The following is a 21,006-nucleotide window of genomic DNA, read 5'->3' on the forward strand; positions in this document are numbered from 1 at the left end:
GGTTTGGGTAAAATCATTTTTCTACCCCCCCTCCCCCACCTGGGACAACATTATCCATTGTGCACTGCAAGGTCTACCAGTCCTGTTGTGCACTCTTTTGCTGGCCTGTGTTCCCATTGCACAAGAACATCATCATGGTCTATTTTACCTGACATTAGATACTGTTATGTACAGCACACATCCTGCAGTCCTGTATTACAAGGTTTGTATATGTGTGATTATGGGAAAAAGGGAGGAAAAGTGCAAAATCATTTGGCAAGGATCACACCATTTGGTCAAGTGGAGAAGCTGGGCTGATCCCCACCTTTACCGATTGCATGTTGTGCAGTTCAACCACCAGATGAATATGCTTCACTTCCTCTACACCCACCTTGCCAGCCCCAACCCCCCTCCCCAATCGCAAGTCTGCTGACATCAGCGTGGCCCTCATCCACATCAATTACTATACCTTTTGGGCCCTGGCATTTGTCAGTGAGTATCCATGTCATGGACTTTTAACCCAGTTGTGTGCACTCTTCTTCGTGAAAGAGTTGGGGCTTATTTATGAGCCCCTTGAGCCCCTGGAGCATCTTTTTTTTTTGCAGTTCCGGCTCTGCAAACTACAAAAACATATCTATGAGGACTCGCCAAGCCACTTTGCTTGGTTTTAAATGGTCTCCTAGCAATGGAGTGAAGCAAAGCTGCACAAATCACTGTCTAATCTTACTTTGGACCCAGGTGGCGTTACATAGGTGTTGCAGGGGTTGTTCCCACACAACACTAATGGATTTTGTCACTTCCCCAGAGTTACCGAACCATGCACACCTGTGGATGCAGCAAAACATCACACCTCCTAAGCTGAGGCATACTGAATTGTAACATGAAGACTTGCACCCCTGCCCTTTGCCAAATTCACATATATGAGGGTCAATCGGAGCACTTAGTTACGTACTGTACACATACATTTTGAGTCAACCTTTCATAAGCCAACATTTCAAGAACTGGTATGCTGTTATGAGCCATATGTGAACATATGGAGATGAGTGACAACAGCGATATTAGACACAGACCCCTCACTCCTGACATTTAATCCACAGTTTAGGAGCATAAGCATTTGGTAAAGTCATTTTTAGGTATACTTACCGGGGTCCCACATTCACCCAGTGTGTGGTGCCTGAACAGATGTCACACCCATACGTGTAGCTGCGATCACAGTGAGCTCTGTGTTTCTGGACAATGTCCCAGGGCCTGCAATGATATGTTTGTTTTCAGTTTATATTGTAGTTGTAGATTATGGATTCTATGTAATACACCTATAAATTGGCTGATTACAGTGTAGGAGTTAGGACCCTCTCCTGGCCATATTTATGCACCAATTTGTTCTGATGGTCTGGGTTGATGTGCTCCAGGATGTTGCCTCCCTGATGGTGCAGGGACCGCTGCTCCAGTGTGTGACTGCACTTTGGCTATATGAGGCAATAAAAGGGAAAGGTCACCAGACTTAACCAAGATTTGTTGAATATGTGCAACTTGTCACATATGTACACAACTACATCTACTAAATGACTAAATGAGTCACATGAAGGTCTAAATCACCATGCAAACTGCACATACTTCCAACAACATTCATGGTCTCATTTGTAGTGTATCACAGACATTGATCATTTAGTGTCACTGTTAGGATCACCACACATTACCTAGCACCACACGGAATTCATCACTCTCTTTCAGGAAGGGACTGTGTCTATAGATTTAATTGAGCAGAACGAGTTGGGGCAACTCAATTAGCCACAGATTACCATGGATGAGGTGTATTCTGCCATTCTAGCCGGCACTGAAGTAGGGCCCCAGGACCTGATGGGTTACCAGTGGATGTCTTCAAACATAACACCAATTTTAGGGTACCAGTTCTGACCAGACTATTCAGTTTGGCCATATCTGGTGACATTCCATTGTCCTGGCACACCTCCATTATTATACCAATACCAATATATAAGAAGGGAGAGAAGGCTGACCATAAACACAATCGACCAATATCATTGTTGGGTTCGTCTCTGAAAACATTTTGTAGAATCATTCTGGTAAGACTAAACTAATGGGTCGTGGAAAACAACATCCTATCCCCTGTACAGTTTAGTTTTGGGAACGGATTAGGTACCATAGAGCAATGCATTAACCTAGACCTAATTATAGGGAAGTACACCAAGGGCAAAAAAGGTGCTTTATTTCTATGTTTTGCAGACCTCAGTAACACATGAGATCTATTGGAACATGCCCTCCTATGGTCTACCTTATTAGAGATGGGTGCCCCAATGTATATCATCAATTTTTTGGCTCTCCTACATAGAGATTTGACATACAAAGCTCACTTCGGCCAACTGGGAGAATGCAGTACCTCTTCAAAGAAAGGAAGAGGTATCCGTCAAGGTTGCATCCTTGCCCCGTTATTGTTCTCCCTATTTATTAATGGAGTAGATTAACATTTGCATGGCCTACAGGCTGATCCCCCTTATGTGGCCGGATGCCCTGTGCCTGCCCTACTTTATGCAGATGATGTTGTCCTGATCTCCAGAACACCCATGGGACTCCAGAAGTTAATGTCAGGATTTGAACAGTTTATGTCATCAAGGGGTATGATAATTAACAAATCCAAAACATTTACTATGCCTTGTGGCAAGAAAGTAGAGAAATACTGAAGTTTCTACATTCAGAACATGGATATTAGTACTGTCAATTGCTTTATCTATCTGGGGATATTGTTCTCTAGCAATGGGCAGTGGGACCAGCTGGTTTGTTCAGGCAGGAACAAACTAAGAAGAAATTCAGGTGCTATATTCAGATTTGCTAGTAAACTAGGGAGTCGCCTCATAGGCACTTTGTTTAACATTTACAGGGCTAGAGTTGTTTCCATGGTAGCATATGGTGCAGGGGTTACACTAAGAACACTCCCCTACAACTAGACGAGAACTGTTTTCTAAAACGCATACTATGTCTACCCACCTCAGCCTCTAACTGGATCACAAATCAGGACATGGGCATACAATATTTGGAAGATGTGCTACAGGTGATACCTCTGCTTTTATGGCACAGCATATGGTCTAAGGAAGCCACTGGTTTTACAAAAGATCTCATATTAGACTGCATGAAATTGGATTAATGCATGTGTATACCATGGCTAGCTTTTATTGATTCCTCCTTTAAATCTGTTTTTAATAGATCTATAAGACCTAAACCAGAGGACGTGTTGTCACTATCTAAAAAATATATTATGGACACTTTTATGCAATTTAAGATGGACGATAGGAAGCTAATTGAATCTACTTAAACCACTGTTGACCTTTACTTGTCTTACTCATTGGAAACAAGTAGATTTGGCTATCTTTCCATAGTCACCAACATGCAGCACCGGTTTATTTTAACTAGACTAAGATTGGGCAATGCGCACCACCTAGTAGCATTTCCTCAAACTAGGCATTGCCCACAAGAATCAGTTTAGATGCCCTTGTGATGCAGTTAGTAAACAATGCACATTGCATTTTTTCTTATTCTGTGAATTATTTGAACATCTTAGAATCTTCTACCTCAAACCGCTTTTTAATTAACTTAATAGAAGAACTTATCAGAAAGCATTGGAATTCTTGTTAGACTTAGACTCCCCGAATGTGCGCTATAAGGTGGCAAATTATATCTTAAAAGCAATTCATGTTAGGAAAAGACTTATTGCACTTTAAAAACTTGTTTAAAGTATCTATTGTATTTTTGTGAATGGTGACAAAATGCAGCACAATAGTTTAGTTATTTTATGACTTTAAATATTTATGAGTCTTATTGATTTATTGTCCTATTGTTTTATTGTATTTGATTTTGAATGCGCTTTTATGGCTTACTCTTGGCATAGCCAAATAAAGATTATGAACTGAACTGAATTGAATTCATTACTCACAGGGAGCCCATGGAGCAGATGGGGGTCTATGGTGGAAAAGATATCCCTCTCAAGTGGGGTGAGTTGGAGGCGGGCCTGGTTTGTCCACCTGGAAGAGCTCTGGCCACCTCTATCCCACTGTATTTCTCCTTCACCCTCCTCCTCTTATCCTGCCATCTTTTCTTAATATCTGTGACTGTACATATTTCCTTCCACAATGCAATGACAGCTTTGGCCATCTGCAGCCACAGGGCTGCCTTCTGTGAGGCACTGATGTTGGGGGGGGGGACTGCAGTTTTTTGTAATGCCTCATTATGAAATTAAGTATCATGGTGGTCTCTTCCTCTGTATAATTTGTCTTCCCCTGTGCTCAGTTTTTCCAAGCACAGAGAAGTCAGGTGCAGTATTGGTGTGGAAAGAGGAAAGCCTTGGATGTTTGCTGCTTTTATCTGTTTTTTTAGTGCAGGGTTGCAGGTAGTACTGATAGCATGCAGGTGTGTGTAGTTGCAATCATTATGGCCAAGTGTGCAGATTCCACACTGAGTATTGAGACTCGACCTGAGTGTGGAGAATCCACCCTGATTGCAGACCTAAAAATTCTTCTCATAATTTACCTTTGTGAGTACCGAAAAGTTGTAAACTTAAACTTTTAATCTAAACCTAAGCTAAAAGTCTAAGGGGCTGATTTAAGAGCCCCTGCCATCTCCTTTAAATGTATTTTACGCTAATGTAACCCAATGAAGTCAAAATCACTGTGCCATATTAACAAAGTGGCACAATGCATGCTTAGCGCCACTTTGTAGCCCTTTGCGCTACATTATGCCAGTGCCACGCATAATGAATGGAAAGGGGGTGTTCCCCCATTAGGGGGGTCAAAAAATGGTGCAAAGAAACCTAAGAGAATTCTTTGCGTCATTTGTTTTCTACACTTTTAATGCCTGCTCCGAGCAGGCATTAAAAGGAGGCACACCATTGTTTTCAATGAGCTTGGCAGGATTAGAATAACATTTTTGACGCTAATCCTGCAAAGGTCTGAACTAGCATCAAAAATGTTGAAACTAGTTTCCCTGACTACCGCCATGGTGCGCTGTATCTTAGTTAGGGTGCACACATGGTGGAGTTAGTGGGGGTAAGGGGCACAAGGAAAGTGGCGCTGCCTGAGTGCAGCAGCACTTTCCTTAAATCAGGCCCTAAGTTTACCTTTGTGAATTTTGCCCAATAACATTATTTATTCTTTAGATAGAAAATAAATGTAAACTGCACAAATATGATATTTGTAATTTTTTTCTTATACCTTAAATTTATAATTTACGTAGTACCTTCAAATTATTATAACTTGCCAACCTCCACCTTGCTCAAAAGGTGGCAACGCTATTACCAATCAAAAATCTGAGAAATTCCTATCTCTCAGAATCCTAACTATACACTGCCACTCTGTATATATATATATATATATATATATATATATATATATATATATATATATATATATATATGTAAATATATGTACGTATTTATATATTTACATATAGATATAGATATTTATATTTATAAAACTATAATTAGAACTCACATTTAGAAATTATGCACCAACTTCAAGATTCTATAACTTTATTTATTCTTTAGATACTAAATAAACTTAAATTACAATACGAGTATATTTGTAAAGTTATTCTTATATCTTAAATTTATAATTTGTGCATCACCTTCAAAATATCATAACTTGCTCACCTCCATACACAATCAATTGTAGAGTACAAGTTTGTTTTGTACTTGAAGCTGGTGTGGAAATTGTAAATGTAAGTTATAACTTTAAATTTAAAATGTCTAATGTTTTGTGTAGCTTAAGTTGTGTCCGTATAGAACAACAAAAGTTTGCCTAACTATAACGTATCTTTACACGGAGGGCATCTAAGAGCAAAAAATCTTTGGGGTTGTTTGATTTCCTAGCGAGAGGGTGTGTACTATCAATTTTCAGACTGCACTCCTCCTGTTGGCCCTAAGATACAACAAAGCTCTGCATATGTGGGTCATATTGTGCAATGACAGAATGAGGCAAAAATAATAATGACATGGAGATTTACCCAGGACATCTCTGTCTGGTTCTGATGTATTTAGATTTTGCGTTGCTCACTTTTTCAATGGATACATTCATCTCCTTAGGAGAGAGGATTATACTCAGAGGTGTGTCTTTTTTATTTTGTCGCAGGGACACAGGATACACCTCATTGAAGAGGACAAGTGTTATTGAAAGCATGTACAAAGAAATATCCCATTATGAGAGGTACCTGTCATCATTCTGCAGGGTACCTTAACACTGTCTTCCTTGCCAGAGTCTTGGCTGTGTTTCACCACATGAGCTGAAGGCGATTACATAATGAGTCATATAATGAAGTCGTTTCTTGAATACCAAACTGGATTCACGCAGGTTCTTTTTCATCCCTTGATAATTACTTTTGTGTTTCACGATATAATCTAATGCTTTAGGCACTTATTCTACTGTTATACATTTTTGTTGCCATTGCTCTAACCCTCTCCCACTGGTCTGCTATAATTGAATATGAGACTGTTCTTTCCGGCTTGCAGAATACACTGAGAGATTCCTGTGCATTTGTGAGTGGTTGATGTAGAAAACAGATTTAATTCAAATGAGCTATTGCAGATCTTCCAGTTTATATTTCTACATTCGCTCGTTGTATAGGATATCAACATGGGTGGCTCTTACACAGGCATTGAATTAAAATAGTAAACACAAAACAAATATCAACTTATAATGAAGCACAGCTGCACAATTTACTGAAAATGTCCTTGTGTATAAAATGTCAGTATGCACAGTCCCTCAAATATTCGACAATTCCCCAAAAACCTGAATACTTTGTCAAGAAATAAGATACTTTTGGTTCTTAAGTGCAACAAACACAATATCGGTATTAAAATGGCAAATCAAATAATGTTCTTGCTTTTGGAAGTGTTACTGAGCTTATGAAAGAACCATGTTACCAAGGCATGATTAATACCTAGTTCAGTTAGTAATAAATGTCACAGAGGTACATAGACTATTTTAGAATGTACAACTGCGGGGCCTGGTGGAATATTTTACTGTTAAAAGCAGGTTTAGGGATATTAAGTGTTATCTTGGTCCCGAAGAAAGCCTGTTGACCCTGAGTGGCACTTGTAAGGCTAAAACACGTGACTCACTGATGTTGTGGGTCATTGCACTCAAGCGTTAAAAATGAGGAGAAAAATGGTGCAGTGAAATCTCGGAAATTTCACTGCAACAGTTTTCTGGGCCTCTTAATGGGGGAACGCCCCCCAGCATACATTATCCCTGATGCAGGCAAAATGTGGCGCAAAGGGTTACAAAGTGTTGCAATGCTTGCATCGTGCCACTTTGTAAATCTGGTGCGGGGAAAAGGCCTCCTTGACGCCCCCTTAGCATAACAAAATGATGCTAAGGCGACGCAAGGAGGCGCTAGGGACTTGTACATATGCCCCTTAATATGATTCTCCGATTTTTTTTCAAGATACTGTTAGAACCCTGTGACTGATCCATCAGAACAGAGGGATGACAACAAGGCTAATCCTCTTTGCTGTAGTTACATGTTTGGATCCGAGAGTCTGAGGGTTCCCCTTCGTAGCTTTTCAATCCCCCTTTTTGTATTATATACATAATGCAAATATGCAGCCACTAATGACAGAAAACCCTCTTGCCAAGAAACTAAGCATTCAAATATCTTTTTAGAAATGTGCTAATATTGTTTTTTACTCTAAACAACATAAGCAGTTTCAGTATAGCCTTACTCTGGTGATCAATGTTCTTACATTTACATTCACAAATAGCTTTATCTTGGACTAAAACCTAGTTATTCAATTTTCTCACCCGCTACTTTTCTCTCTAATGTAGGCATTAAAACGGATACATCTAGTAATATCTTGCGAGTGTTAGCCTTGTAGTTACTCACCGAATGCTAGTACTTTTCGATATTGATGCACTTAAAATTGTATTTAGAAAGTTGTTGCTGTTTGGTGCCTTCTCCTGATCTATAGACTCAGTAATATTCATTTATCGTCCTTTTATATTTATTTCTCTTTGCTGTCAAGATAGCATGATGTAAGATTAACTGTTTTTTTTGTCCACAAAATTAGAAATGTGCACAAAAGTAAGTGTTCTTAACAATGATTTGTGGCAGATATACTGGCAATGTCTGAAATAAGGAATATATGGGGGTCATTACGACCCCGGCGGTCAGTGCAATAGTGGAGGTATTACCGCCAACAGGCTGGCAGTACATACCTCTACTATTATGACATTGCCGGTTTAGCCAAAGCCAAACCACCAAGTCAACACACTGACCACCACAGCGGTAACAACCGCTGGGCTAAAGACTACAGTCAATGGCATTTTGACCCTGCCCACTGCCATGGTTTCCGTGGTTCTGTACCGCCACGTGAACCATGGTGGTAGGCACAATCAGTGCCAGGGAATTCCTTCCCTGGCACTGATAGGGGTCTCCCCCATCCCCCTCCCCAGAGTCCTCCCCCCACATATACACACATACACGCACATACATACACACCCATACACACATGCATTTACACATTCACCCACACATGCATACATTCATACACACTCACAGCAACACTCATAAACATACATCCAGGCACACACTCAATCACACAACACAACATGCACGTGCACACACACCCTCTCATGCACACACGCATTACACATGCATGCACACATTTAAACACAGTCACACACACTCCCACACACGCGCACAACACCGCCCACCCCTCTCTCCTGTCGGAGAACCCGAATTACCTCCTGTAGGGTGTCCTCCGGCAGGAGACGGATCGTGGCGCTGTTGCCAACAGCAGCGTCCACCAGAAAAACACTGCCATGCCGTATCATGGAACATGTTTTGCTGGCATGGCGCTGCTGCTGGCAGCAGTGCCATCTTACCGCCGTCCACCGCCATGACCGTCCCCGGAATTCTGCCAGCCTTCTGGTGGAATTCCGGCTACTGTCATAATTCAATGGACGGTCAGTAGCCACAGCGATGGTATGTTGACGGCCGTCGCGGTAGGTGACATTTGCTACCAATGTCATAATGAGAGCCTATGTCTTTCTACAGCTTTCTTGCAAGACTTTACTTTTATTAAAGCCGTATGTAGTTTCACATGATGGACCGATAATCATGGCTACCTCTTAGCACATTAAATTGTGCCGTTAGACTGATCCTCCAATGGCAATGCTCTTTGACTACACTGGCCAGTTTGGCTATGTTTGCATGAATTGACCCCCATGGCTTTCTCTATAAATGCTTTATTGCAAAGCAGGCTGCATTTCTTCACCCCACAGAATTCACAGGTGGAGTTATCATGGCCCTTTATTTCTCCATTCTACTAGTTATTTACACTTAATTGTTTTCTCCATAGCTTTTGCGCATGAGCGGAAGATATGGGTAGGCAGAAAAAGGAGGAGGTCAAGGTCCTTTCCTGCTGAAGGTCCTGTCCTTGGCTTAATCTCTTCCAAGACTGAGCTTATGTTTCATCCAGGCTACACTTTGTCCGGTCTGGTTTCAGGTTACAGGCAGTAGCTCTACCTCCAGCTAGAAACAAGGGCATGATTCCAGATCTGGCCATCAGAGGCAGCGATGTCCTAAGCCTGCAGACCTTTGGGACCACACAGCCCCACTTGCCTGGATGTTGGGCAGGTGCTAAATGCACCCATAATTGTAAGCAGTGAGGAAGCATGATACCTAAAGGTGTAGCACAAGACCTTGCTACAGGAAACCCAACCTTCATAGCAGGTGGTCTTGAAGAGCCTTAGGGTTCATATTCTGCACATGGTTCAGCTTCAAGTTATTTACAGTGACCACTGCCCTGAGTAGATATAGAGGTGGAAGCGCAGAGATATCCACTAAACAGAGTAAATCTTAGATCCTGCCATCTTTTGGGTTCACACAATGAAGATTCACTCATGTCCCCATCTTAACCCTGGATGTTGGGTGAATTTCGATACCATTTGCAGGTGGGGGGACAGTCAAGAACGGGGAGGGCAGATTCTACCATTTGAGACCAGGGAATGGGGAGGCAAATGCAGGGATGTTGAATGATGTTGCGGTTCACCCAATTACAAGCAGCTGTGAGTTTACCGTTCTTCATCACCTTTCACTAGCAACTACAGAGGTACAGACCATAAAATATTTGTCCCTCGGAAACAATTAGGCAGATAGGCAGGGGCTTTCTTTCAGGGGAGGAGCGGAGCACCATCCATTTAATCCTGGTGGCAGCACATGACTAAAAACTGAATTATTTTATGCTGGTTGATGCATCCTTCTGTACCACAAATTGGAGTAATATGTAATCTAAAAAAATATGTAATGTAAAAATGTGCTCTATAGTATGCTTTCCAGTAATATCTCTAATTAAATACTATTCTCAATTAATCATCAATTTTTTCACATTGTTTTGTACAGTAGTGTAAGCCATGCCTGCACACACACACAATATTGCAATATTGCAGTCATAAATCTTAGGGTGACTAGACCCCGTATATATATACCTACATATATATATATATAAAACCAAGTGACGATCGCCACTAGGTAATTATAGTTAGGAACCAATTTCCATAGAAAAAACGTTTTTTTTCTCCTAATAACTTTGGTGCTGTTTGATGAATCTTTACAAAATGTTCAAAGGAAATACCACGCTCACTTCAGCATCTGTCTGAAAAGTTTCGGGGTCATTGGTCAAGCAGGGGCTGAGAAAAAGGAGGGGTTCCAAAATGCTTTTTTCACATTCATTTTTCCTTAGAGATTTTGAACAGTGATAGCGCCCGAACCACTGAACGTAATTACACCAAATTTGACAGAATAGTAGCTTTTGGTACAGAAAGAGGAAATTTTGAGAAATTAAAGGAAATCCAAATTTATATTTCTAGGGACGCAAATGCTCCACAAACACTCCTGATCTCATGCAAAGATCTGCTTTACTGACAACACTTCAATAAGGAAGTGTTGGCAGCCATGCTGGGACTCGTCCTCAGCTGAGTCCCAGGAACAAATTGAAAAAATAAGAAAAGAGGCCAGTGTAGAATCACCCTGACCCCTTAGCTCTGCTGCTGGGGGTCCCAGAGGGGCTCCACCCTAGGGCAAAAAATATTTTTTCCACAGACATCGTGGACATTTTAAAGTGTGGGCTCTCGTGCTTGCTTTTTAATAAGCACCCAGGTGCACCAGGTACATGGGGCACTGCTATTTTGATGCTGGAGGGGGCACACGGGTCCCTCGTTGCCCGGAGACTGCCATCTCTCAATGGCTACAAACAAATTCAATGTGAGGGGCCGCCTGGCCACCTCCCTGGGTTTTTTGAGTAGTTTGCTGTGGGGGGACCACATAGCCCCCCCTGCTGCCCCAAGAACCACCATCCCCCTGGGGCTTTCTCATGAAATTTAATGTGGGTGGGGCTGTGAAACCCCCACCTCTGCCCCAGGGGCTGCCACCTTCCCAGGGCTCATCACAAATATGATGCGGGGATCACAGCCCCGCCACAGCCCTGAGAACTGCCACCTCCCAGGGGCTTATAACAAATATGATGGGGGGCCCGCTGCCTCAGAGAATGCTGCCTCCCTGGGCTATAATAAAAGAGTGAAGGGGGTCTGTTTTGGTCCCCCACAATCCTGTGGACCACCACCTCCCCAGGGCTTTTCTCATTAGAGTGGGGCTGTGCGGCCCTCCTCAAGGAACCAATGATGGCCCTGGGGACCACCACCCCCTAAGGCCGGCTTCTGTTATGTTCCAGGGTACCCTCCACTAGGACATAGCTGTTTGTTTTTGCTTGGTGGGAAAATCCGGTTTCTGCAATAGAGAGCTGTCAAACAGATCTCCCTTGCAGAAAGCAGAGTTTTCATCTGTCTTCCCCACTTGCAAACAAGCACGCGTGGAAGACAGATGAAAACATTGCTCCCACAAGCAGGGAACTGCTATTGAAAGCAGCTCTCTGCTTGTGGGAGCAATGCCGGCTCTTAAAGGAGATGGGGAGCAAGCTAGAACCGCGGGCCCTGAGGCCTCTCCAAGGTCTTGTCACTCTCTCGCTCTTCCATTCCATAAAGGGATGCAAGAGAGAGAGGGAGGGAGAGATAGTCTTGCAATGGTCTTTCCATGCAATAATTTGAGTAATAAGTCACCCCTGGCATAATGGTCAAGGTCATAAACCCTCATACTGAAAGTTGAGAGATCTATCCCAGGTATGTCTATGTTTTTTTCTCTATTTTAATCTAAACTTTAACAGTTTAAGGTTCATACTGAAAGGTGATCTCACTCTTTTTAATTAACAAATACATTGTTCCTTTCAATTTGTCTAAAAATATTGCATTCTAAGTATATCATCCATCAAAGCCTAAAAAGCTCTTTAACTCTCTTAAACCTTTAAAGAAATTAAAGTAGTGAAATGACCACAGACAAACCTGACTAGATCCCTCAACTTTCTGTGTGAGGGTCTGTGCCTTTCATGGAAAGGCCATTGCAATGACACTCTCTCTATCTCTCTCTCTCTCTCTTCCATTCCTTTACGGGACGGAAGAGAGAGAGACAGTGACAGGACTGTGGGGGAGCCTGAAGGCCCCCATTCTCCTAGCCTGGTTCCCGCATCCTGTAGGAACTGGCATTGCTCCCTGAAGCAGTCTTCCCTGCACACATACTAGTGTAGAGACACTCTCACATCTGTTTTGCCATCTAGACATCCGCTCTGACACCCACTCTACACCCAGAGAGACATTCTAACTCTCTTACCAGACAGATACTCTCACATCTACTCTCTCAACCCGACACTCTCAAACCCACTGTCACACCTAGTCACACCCTCTAACACCCACTCTAAAAGCCAGACATACACTCTGGCACCCACACAACCATACACTCTCACACTCAGGGGGTCATTCTGACCGCGGCGGTCGGTGGTCACCGCCCGCCAAGCGGTTCCCGACGAAAGACCGCTCCGCGGTCAAAAGACCGTGGCGGCCATTCTGGCTTTCCCGCTGGGCCGGCGGGCGACCGCCAGAAGACCGCCGGCCGGCCCAGCAGGAAAGCCCCTTCAACAATGAAGCCGGCTCGGAATGGAGCCGGCGGAGTTGCAGGGGTGCGACGGGTGCAGTGGCACCGGTCGCGATTTTCACTGTCTGCAAAGCAGACAGTGAAAATCTTTGTGGAGCCCTGTTAGGGGGCCCCTGCACTGCCCATGCCAGTGGCATGGGCAGTGCAGGGGCCCCCAGGGGCCCCACGGCACCCGTTCCCGCCATCCTGGTTCTGGCGGTGGACACCGCCAGAAACAGGCTGGCGGGAAGGCGGTCGGAATCCCCATGGCGGTGCTGCAAGCAGCGCCGCCATGGCGGATAACCTGGGCCAGCGGGAAACCGGCGGGAAACCGGCGGGAAACCGCCGGCTCCCCTTTTCTGACCTCGGCTTTACCGCCGTGGTCAGAATCGCCCAGGAAGCACCGCCAGCCTGTTGGCCGTGCTTCCGCCGCCCTCCGCCATGGCGGTCATGGACCGCCAGGGTCAGAATGACCCCCCCAGTCTTGTACCCAGACACTCTCATCCACTCCCACAACCAGACAATCTCATACCCACCCTCACACCTAGAGACTCTCACACCCATTCTGACATCCAGACATGCACTCTCCAAACTAGACACTCTCACACCTAGACATATACTCTCACACGCACTCTGTTACCCAGACACACACTCTAGCACCCACTGTCACAACCTGGCACTCTCATATGTACTCTCACATCCAGAGAGAGTCTCTTACACTCTCTCTTGCTCCCAGATATTCACTCTCACACCTCGACACACACTCTCACACTTAAACACTCTCATACATGCTCTCACACCCAGAGAGAGACTCATACACTCTCTCACACACACAGACATACATCCTCACACCTACTCTCACACCTAGGCATACCCTCTCTCAGACCCAGATATATACTCTCACACCCAGAGAGTCACTCTCACACTCACTGTCTTACCCAGACAGACACTCTCACACCCTCTCTCACAACCAGACACTCTCACACCCACTCTCACATCCAGGCAGACACTTTCACAACCACTCTCACACCAAGGCAGACACTCTCACACCCAGACAGACTCTCTTGCTTCCACTCTTACTCCCAGGCAGACTTTCTCACACTCACTCTCACACTTAGACAGTCTCTCACTCACTTTTACACCCAGACAAACACTGTCACACTCACTCTCACACCCAGACAGATACTCTCACACTCACTCTTACACCCAGGCAGACACTCTCTCACTCAATCCCTTACCCTGACACACACTCTCACACCACCTGTTAGAACAAACACTCTCATATGTATTCTCTCACACCCAGATATACACTCTCACACCTAGACACACCCTCTCATACACCCAGAAACTCTCATATGCACCCTTACGCCTAGAAAGAGACTCTTACACTCTCTCTCACACTCAGACATACACTCTCACACCTACTCTCCCACCTAGACTCACCCTCTTGCACACTCTCTCACATAGAGAGACTCTGTCACACTCACTGTCTTACCCAGACAGACACCCTCAGACCCACTCCTACGTCTCGGCAGGCACTCTCCCACCTACTCTCACACCCAAGCAGACACTTTCACACTCAGGCACTCCCACACCCACTCGTACACCCAACAGACAGTCTTGCACTCACTATGACACCCTGGCAAATTAAATTGTGCTTTGAGAATGTAGGAACTGTGTTGGTGTTTGATGTATGTGAATTATTTGAAAACAATCAAGTAGACCTGCTGTGTTGCTTTTAGAATGAATGATGGTAGTGTTATGAAACTGTTATGAGCTTGTGACCTCTGCTGCAATGGAATGTTGCAAGGTAGGTATGGTAACTGAGCTAGAAAAGCATTAGGAGATGGAATAAAACAACTAGACTGTGACTTTGTAGTTGCAGTTATAGTAAAAAAAAGTGATTAAAGAAGTGTTTTATTGTGACATTAGGTATTTTATTAACCCCCTGGGTGCCTGGGGCGAGCAGGTCCTGCACCCGGCCCATGGGGGGAGCGCTATTGCTCCCCCCATGGTCCTCCCACCCACACCCCCCAGTCGAGGATGGAAGGGGAATCCCTTCCCCTTCCACCCCGACCTCCCCTTGGCAATCTGATGACGTCAGCGCGCTCACAGAAGCTGCTGAGGACACGCTGGAAGCCATTTGCTTCCAGCGCGAGTGGAGAGATGACGTCCTTTTGGGTAAGTCCTTCTCCTGGGGGGTTTCGAGGGGGGAAAACAGACACGGGGGAAAGGAAAAAGTTTTTCCTTTCCCCCTGTGCCTCTTTTCAGCAGATTTCTGGTCCACAATCACAGGCGGGGCCCGCGATCGTGGACCAGGAATCCCCACTAGGCATCAGGGATTTTGTTTTGGTTTTATTATGGGGAGCGACCCCTTGGGCAAGGGTCGCTCCCCTCGTGGGCTATTATAAATCCTATTTTGGTTCCCCCTGGGGCCAGATCAGCGTTTTTTTTGGTCGATCTGCCCCCAGGGGGGTCAAAAACCACTAGACCACCAGGGATGATGTATTTCATAATTTTTTGGGCAATGACTCCTTTGGCAAGGGTCGCTGGCCTGGGGGCAATACGTTTTTATTTGTTTCGGTCACCCTGGGGCTAAATCGGCCATGTTTTTGGCCGATCTTGCCCCCAGGGGGGATCGAAACCCACTAGGCGCCAGGGATTGTGTGGTATGTGTGTGTGTTTTGTGTGTTTGGGGGCACCCCTTGGGCAAGGGTCGCACTCCCCAGAGGGGAAAAATTAGTATTGGCCATTTCTGCAGATGGGCCTATTTTTTTAGGCCCATCTGCCCCCAAGGGGGACAGAAGCAACCAATACGCCAGGGATTTTCTTTTTGTTCCCCCTTTTTTGTTTTGTGCTGGGGTACTCCCTTTTGCCCCCTTTGCCAAGGGTCACCCCCTAAAGGGTGCACAGAGCTGTTGGTCATTTCTGCCCCTTTTGGGGGGCAGAATCCACTTAGGCACTGTTGGTTGCATGTTTTAGGTAAGTGAAAGCAATTTACTCCAAAGGAGTATTGTTGGCATGCATGAATGACATGTTTGTAGGTGGTGTACTACATGCAGTATTGTGTGTGAAATTGTCCTTAGATTTGAGCACAATTATATTTGTGTTGTCATATGTCTAATTTGCTTTTTTCTATTTTCTTTTTAGTGGGATATCATTGGTGATTGCTGTGTCTGTGCAGAGTAGATGCTGGTGAGTAGCTTTTTCAGGCAAGTGAGTGGTATAGTATTTTAGTACATAACTCTTTGTGATAAAGCTACACTTTGTTTATTATTTATTTTAGTGCTGGTTGTTGTTGGCAATCCATTTGTTGTTAGTGAGGATCATGGCTAGCCGCAGAGTGACCGCTCAGCAGGTTGTTGGCATGCTTTATGAGTCGTCTTCAGACCATGATTACGAGACTGACTCTGCATCTGAGGCAGAGGAGGAAGTGAGAGATTCTGGCAGTGAGTTTTCTGTCCCAGAGGATTCTTCTGATGAGGAAGCCACTCTCAGTGCAAATGAAGGGCATGTTTTAGAGGAGGACATTGATGTGCCAAGATTGCAGCAGCCTGGGGCTGAAGGGTTTCCCATTAAAAGACCTGACACCTGGATTGCCCCAAACACGGAGCAGCCACAGTTACCTGCATTTACTGGTCTCCCAGGGTGTATAGTCAATATGGAAAACTTTTTGCCTGTCAATTTCTTTCACTTGTTTATGGACAATGTATTTTTGGAAGTGATTGTGGAGCAGACTAATTTGTATGCGGAGCAATATTTGAGGGACAATGCTGTCATGCCTCAGTCTAGAGGTACTCAGTGGGTTCCCACATATCTGGAAGAGATTAAAAAGTTTTTAGGTTTGACTTTTTTGATGGGGTTGATCAGGAAGCCGTAACTGGCTTCTTATTGGTCTACTAGTCCCTTGATGGCAACGGCTATACTTCCTGCATCTATGACACGTAATCTCAATTTGCTTCTTCTTCGTATGCTGCATTTTGTAGACAATGCTTTAGCCTTGCCACAAGATCACCCTGATTGTGACCGTCTTTTTAAGATTAGCCCTGTCTTTGATCATTTTGTAGATCGGTTTCAAAGGTGTATGTTCCAGGCAAAGAGATAAGTGTGGATGAGTCTTTGGTCCTTTTCAAGGGGCGTTTAGTTTTTAAGCAGTACATTCCTAGTAAGAGGGCACGGTATGGGATTAAATTGTGTATGCTGTCAGAAAGCAGTACAGGATATGTGTATAATTTCCGGGTCTACACTGGTAGGGATTCCAATATTGCCCCTCCTGGTTGTCTGGCCACCTTTGGAGTTAGCGCAAAAATTATGTGGGAGCTTGGTAGATGACTGTTTAACAAAGGTCACCATTTGTACGTAGATTATTTCTACACTGGAGTGCAGTTGTTCAAGGAGTTGTTTAGAGTGGACACTGTTGCTTGTGGCACAATCCGTTCTAACCGGAAAGGCAATCAAAGGGAGCTTGGCCGTAAATAAACTTGAGAGGGGACAGTTCAGTGCCTTGCGGAATAATGAGCTGGTAGCTCTGAAATTTTCAGACAGGAGGGATGTGTACATGATATCTACCATCCATGATGAGAGTACTTCCCCTGTGACTGATTGGGTCAGGTTGCCAAAGTGTACAAACCTGCGTGCATTTTGGAATACATTAGGCACATGGGTGGTGTTGATAGAGTAGATCAGAGGTTGGAACCTTATACTGCTCTTCGTAAGTCTTAGGTGTGGTATAAAAAGTTGGTCATACATTTATTTCATTTGGCAACTTTTTATGCTTTTATTGCATTCAAGGATTGTTCACCTGAGTCAAGGATGAAATTTGTTAAATTTCAGGAGTCAGTGATAGAGAGCCTTATTGTGGTGGAACAGGCAAGAATTCCTAGAGAAGCAGTGGTGGAGGATGAGGCTAGATTGAAGGATCGCCACTTTCCAGATCACATTCCTCCTACTCCCCAAAAAAACTTGCTCACTAAGAAATGTAGAGTATTTTCCGGAAGAGGTAAACACAATTTGAGCAAGAGGAAGAAAGATATAGGAAACAGCGCTCAACAGTTTGTCATCAAGTACACCTAATATGTCCAGTAAGAAACAAGGTGCTCCTGGCAGGAGGATCTTCCTCTTTCCTCCAACGTTTCCTTAGGAAACTCGAAATCGATTTGACAGGTGTCAGGGCACTCATGAATAATAATCAGACCACCATAAGTATAAGGAGTGGATACATCGTCATCTATATTTCGGACCGGGATGTACGGAGAAAGTTTTTTGTTGTTTGCTCTTGAAATATAACATCCATCGGAAATAATGATTGCAGTCCACCAACAATCAAAGTTCTGTTTAATCTTGAAATATCAAATCCATTGAAATTCAATTTTTCAGTCTAACAACAGCCAACACGTGTTTCGTCATATGAGAAAGTTTGTTCTCAAAGACTTCATCAGGGCTGCAAGACATAATTATTACTCTAATAAGTATAATGGAACTCCTCCCATATTACATATAATGTCCCGACACCCGTGACATTTGTGAAAAATTCCTAAGAAAAAATATGTGATTCAATGTGACATACAAAAAACAAATAGCTCACCAAATCAAGAAGGTCTCAAGTGCTAGCATTAAATTTAAATCAAATGCCATACAAAAAGCACTAGAAATCACATAAATCAAAATTCAAAATAGTATGGCCACAAAAATATTAAATAACACCTTATAAATTACATATGAACAAGAAATAATGTGTACATGAATTAGACACACTAAAATAGTCATGGCACCCATGTGAAAAAATTTATATATATATAATATCAATGATATGAAAGAAAGAGCATGCCTCAAGTGGCCGAAGATAAGAAAACGCAAGACGTTGCTTGGAATGCACCATAAGAATAACTGCCACCACTATAGTGAAAATCAATTAAAAAGCGGGTGAACATGTGTTCACCGAAACACACACATACCTTAATATAGGTTGCATGGATTCAAATGATTATCTAACTAGTTCACATTTCAAGTAAACTATGTCTGGAATAAAAGAAAAGAGGAAAAAGGAACCAAAGTAAGCCTTTCTTGGAGCAAAAATATCAGTAAAGTCCAAAATAATAGACCTAGCCCGATTTTACATACCTCTACTCTAAACTGGCAGAAACGGTGACATCCTTTTAATATAGCGTACTCTTGGTTAACTGGAAAAATAAAGGGTAGACACATAGTCGTAATCTATTCCTACATATATAACCAAAATAAGTGGTAGCTCCTAAGAATAAATGGAGCCCCTCGCTTACCTCCAGCTCCAAAGAGCGGAGAAACGCAATTCAAAACTTCACACTGCACGTATCGGCGTGTACAATTCAAAGAAATCGGCATCCGAGGAAACCCCATTTTAAGCCGATCTTCTCACCGTTACGTCATTCCAAGTAAAATAGAAAAAGGACTATCGTCCTCATTGCGGGCGCCATCTTTGAGAAGGAATTAGACAATGACAACTATACTCAACCAAAGATTAGTCATAAAACTGATCTCCCCCTATAAGTAATATGAAAGAAGTTTTTACAAAACTATAAATAAAGGCAGCAAATGAAGTAGAACTTCGCATAAAGTCGGCCACCTACCCATAAAACGGGTAAGTGGGTGTAACAACTAGTGTTCATACACTGGGCGCCATCTTGAGTGTGTAAAATTAGCTAACACACCTTGAAGTAACTAATACACAGTCATGAGAATATCAATTCTCAATGTTAGAACCAGATTTCTCTAAACTAGAAGAATCATATAAGTCAAAATGAAATAAATCAAAATCCCTAAATAAGCGGGCGTTCTATGCTGTAAATATGTTAATAATAAAATGGTCCCACATAAAACTAACCCTATCGTCAGCTAAAATTGAACCAAATGGAAGCAAAGAAAAGTACTCAATCTGATAAGATAGAAGGAATAAGAGAAAGAGTGGCTAATAATCCTAAGGTTACAGATCTAAGGGGGGCAGAAATAAGTGAATTCAGAATTTAGAAACAATTTAAATAAGAACTTTTCACCTGTGCGTCATGACCACTCTATATATATCATGATTAAGTGATTCTTAGAACATTTGTGACTTTGATCCTTGTAATCCTCGAAACAATATTACCATTAGGCGATGGTACAAACTAGTCATTAACCTAACTACTTATGATCAATGTTAATGAGTGAATATCAAAATCAAAATCATACATAAATAAATAAATGGTTACTTAATTAATAACACCACATGCCCGCTTTGATCTAATCCATAAGTCAATATAAATTAGTCAAATATATTGGTACATCAATTAACATGCAGTGACAAAAATTGGTTCATAAAAGTGCATTTTAAGTTAATTTAATCACCCAGGTAATATTCCATTTCAAAGTTTGTATTAAGACCCCATTCTACCGCTCTCAGTTTAAGGATCCAGTGGCATTCACGCCTTCCAAGGGCCAATTCCCTAATACCACCTCTGGGATCCCTAGTTACATGATCAAAGCCAAAGAATTCAAATACCTTTGTGTGACCTTGTTTGGGACAAGTTCTCATGTGACTGACTATGGGATAACGGTCATCATCCAGTCTTAACGCCCTAAAGTGTTCACTCACTCTAGTTTTTAAAGACCTGATGGTACTCCCTACATAGTAACGATCGTATTTGCAGACAATCATGTAAATTACAAAATTGCTATCACAGGTAATGTTGTGTCTAATAACAAACTGGTCCCCAATTGAGCTCTTAAAAGTGGAGATGCCTGACTTAGCCATTCTGCACATGCCGCAAAGTCCACACTTATAAAAACCTTCGCTTCGACTCGTAAGCCAATTGTCCTGATGAGATTCTAAACGAAAACTGGGGCATAATGTATTTTTCAGGGTTTTGCCCTACTGGCCATACTATTTTGAATTTTGATTTACGTGATTTCTAGTGCTTTTTGTATGGCATTTGATTTAAATTTAATGCTAGCACTTGAGACCTTCTTGATTTGGTGTGCTATTTGTTTTTTGTA

Source organism: Pleurodeles waltl, chromosome 8 (assembly GCF_031143425.1).
Source record: "Pleurodeles waltl isolate 20211129_DDA chromosome 8, aPleWal1.hap1.20221129, whole genome shotgun sequence".
In the NCBI taxonomy this organism is placed as follows: domain Eukaryota; kingdom Metazoa; phylum Chordata; class Amphibia; order Caudata; family Salamandridae; genus Pleurodeles; species Pleurodeles waltl.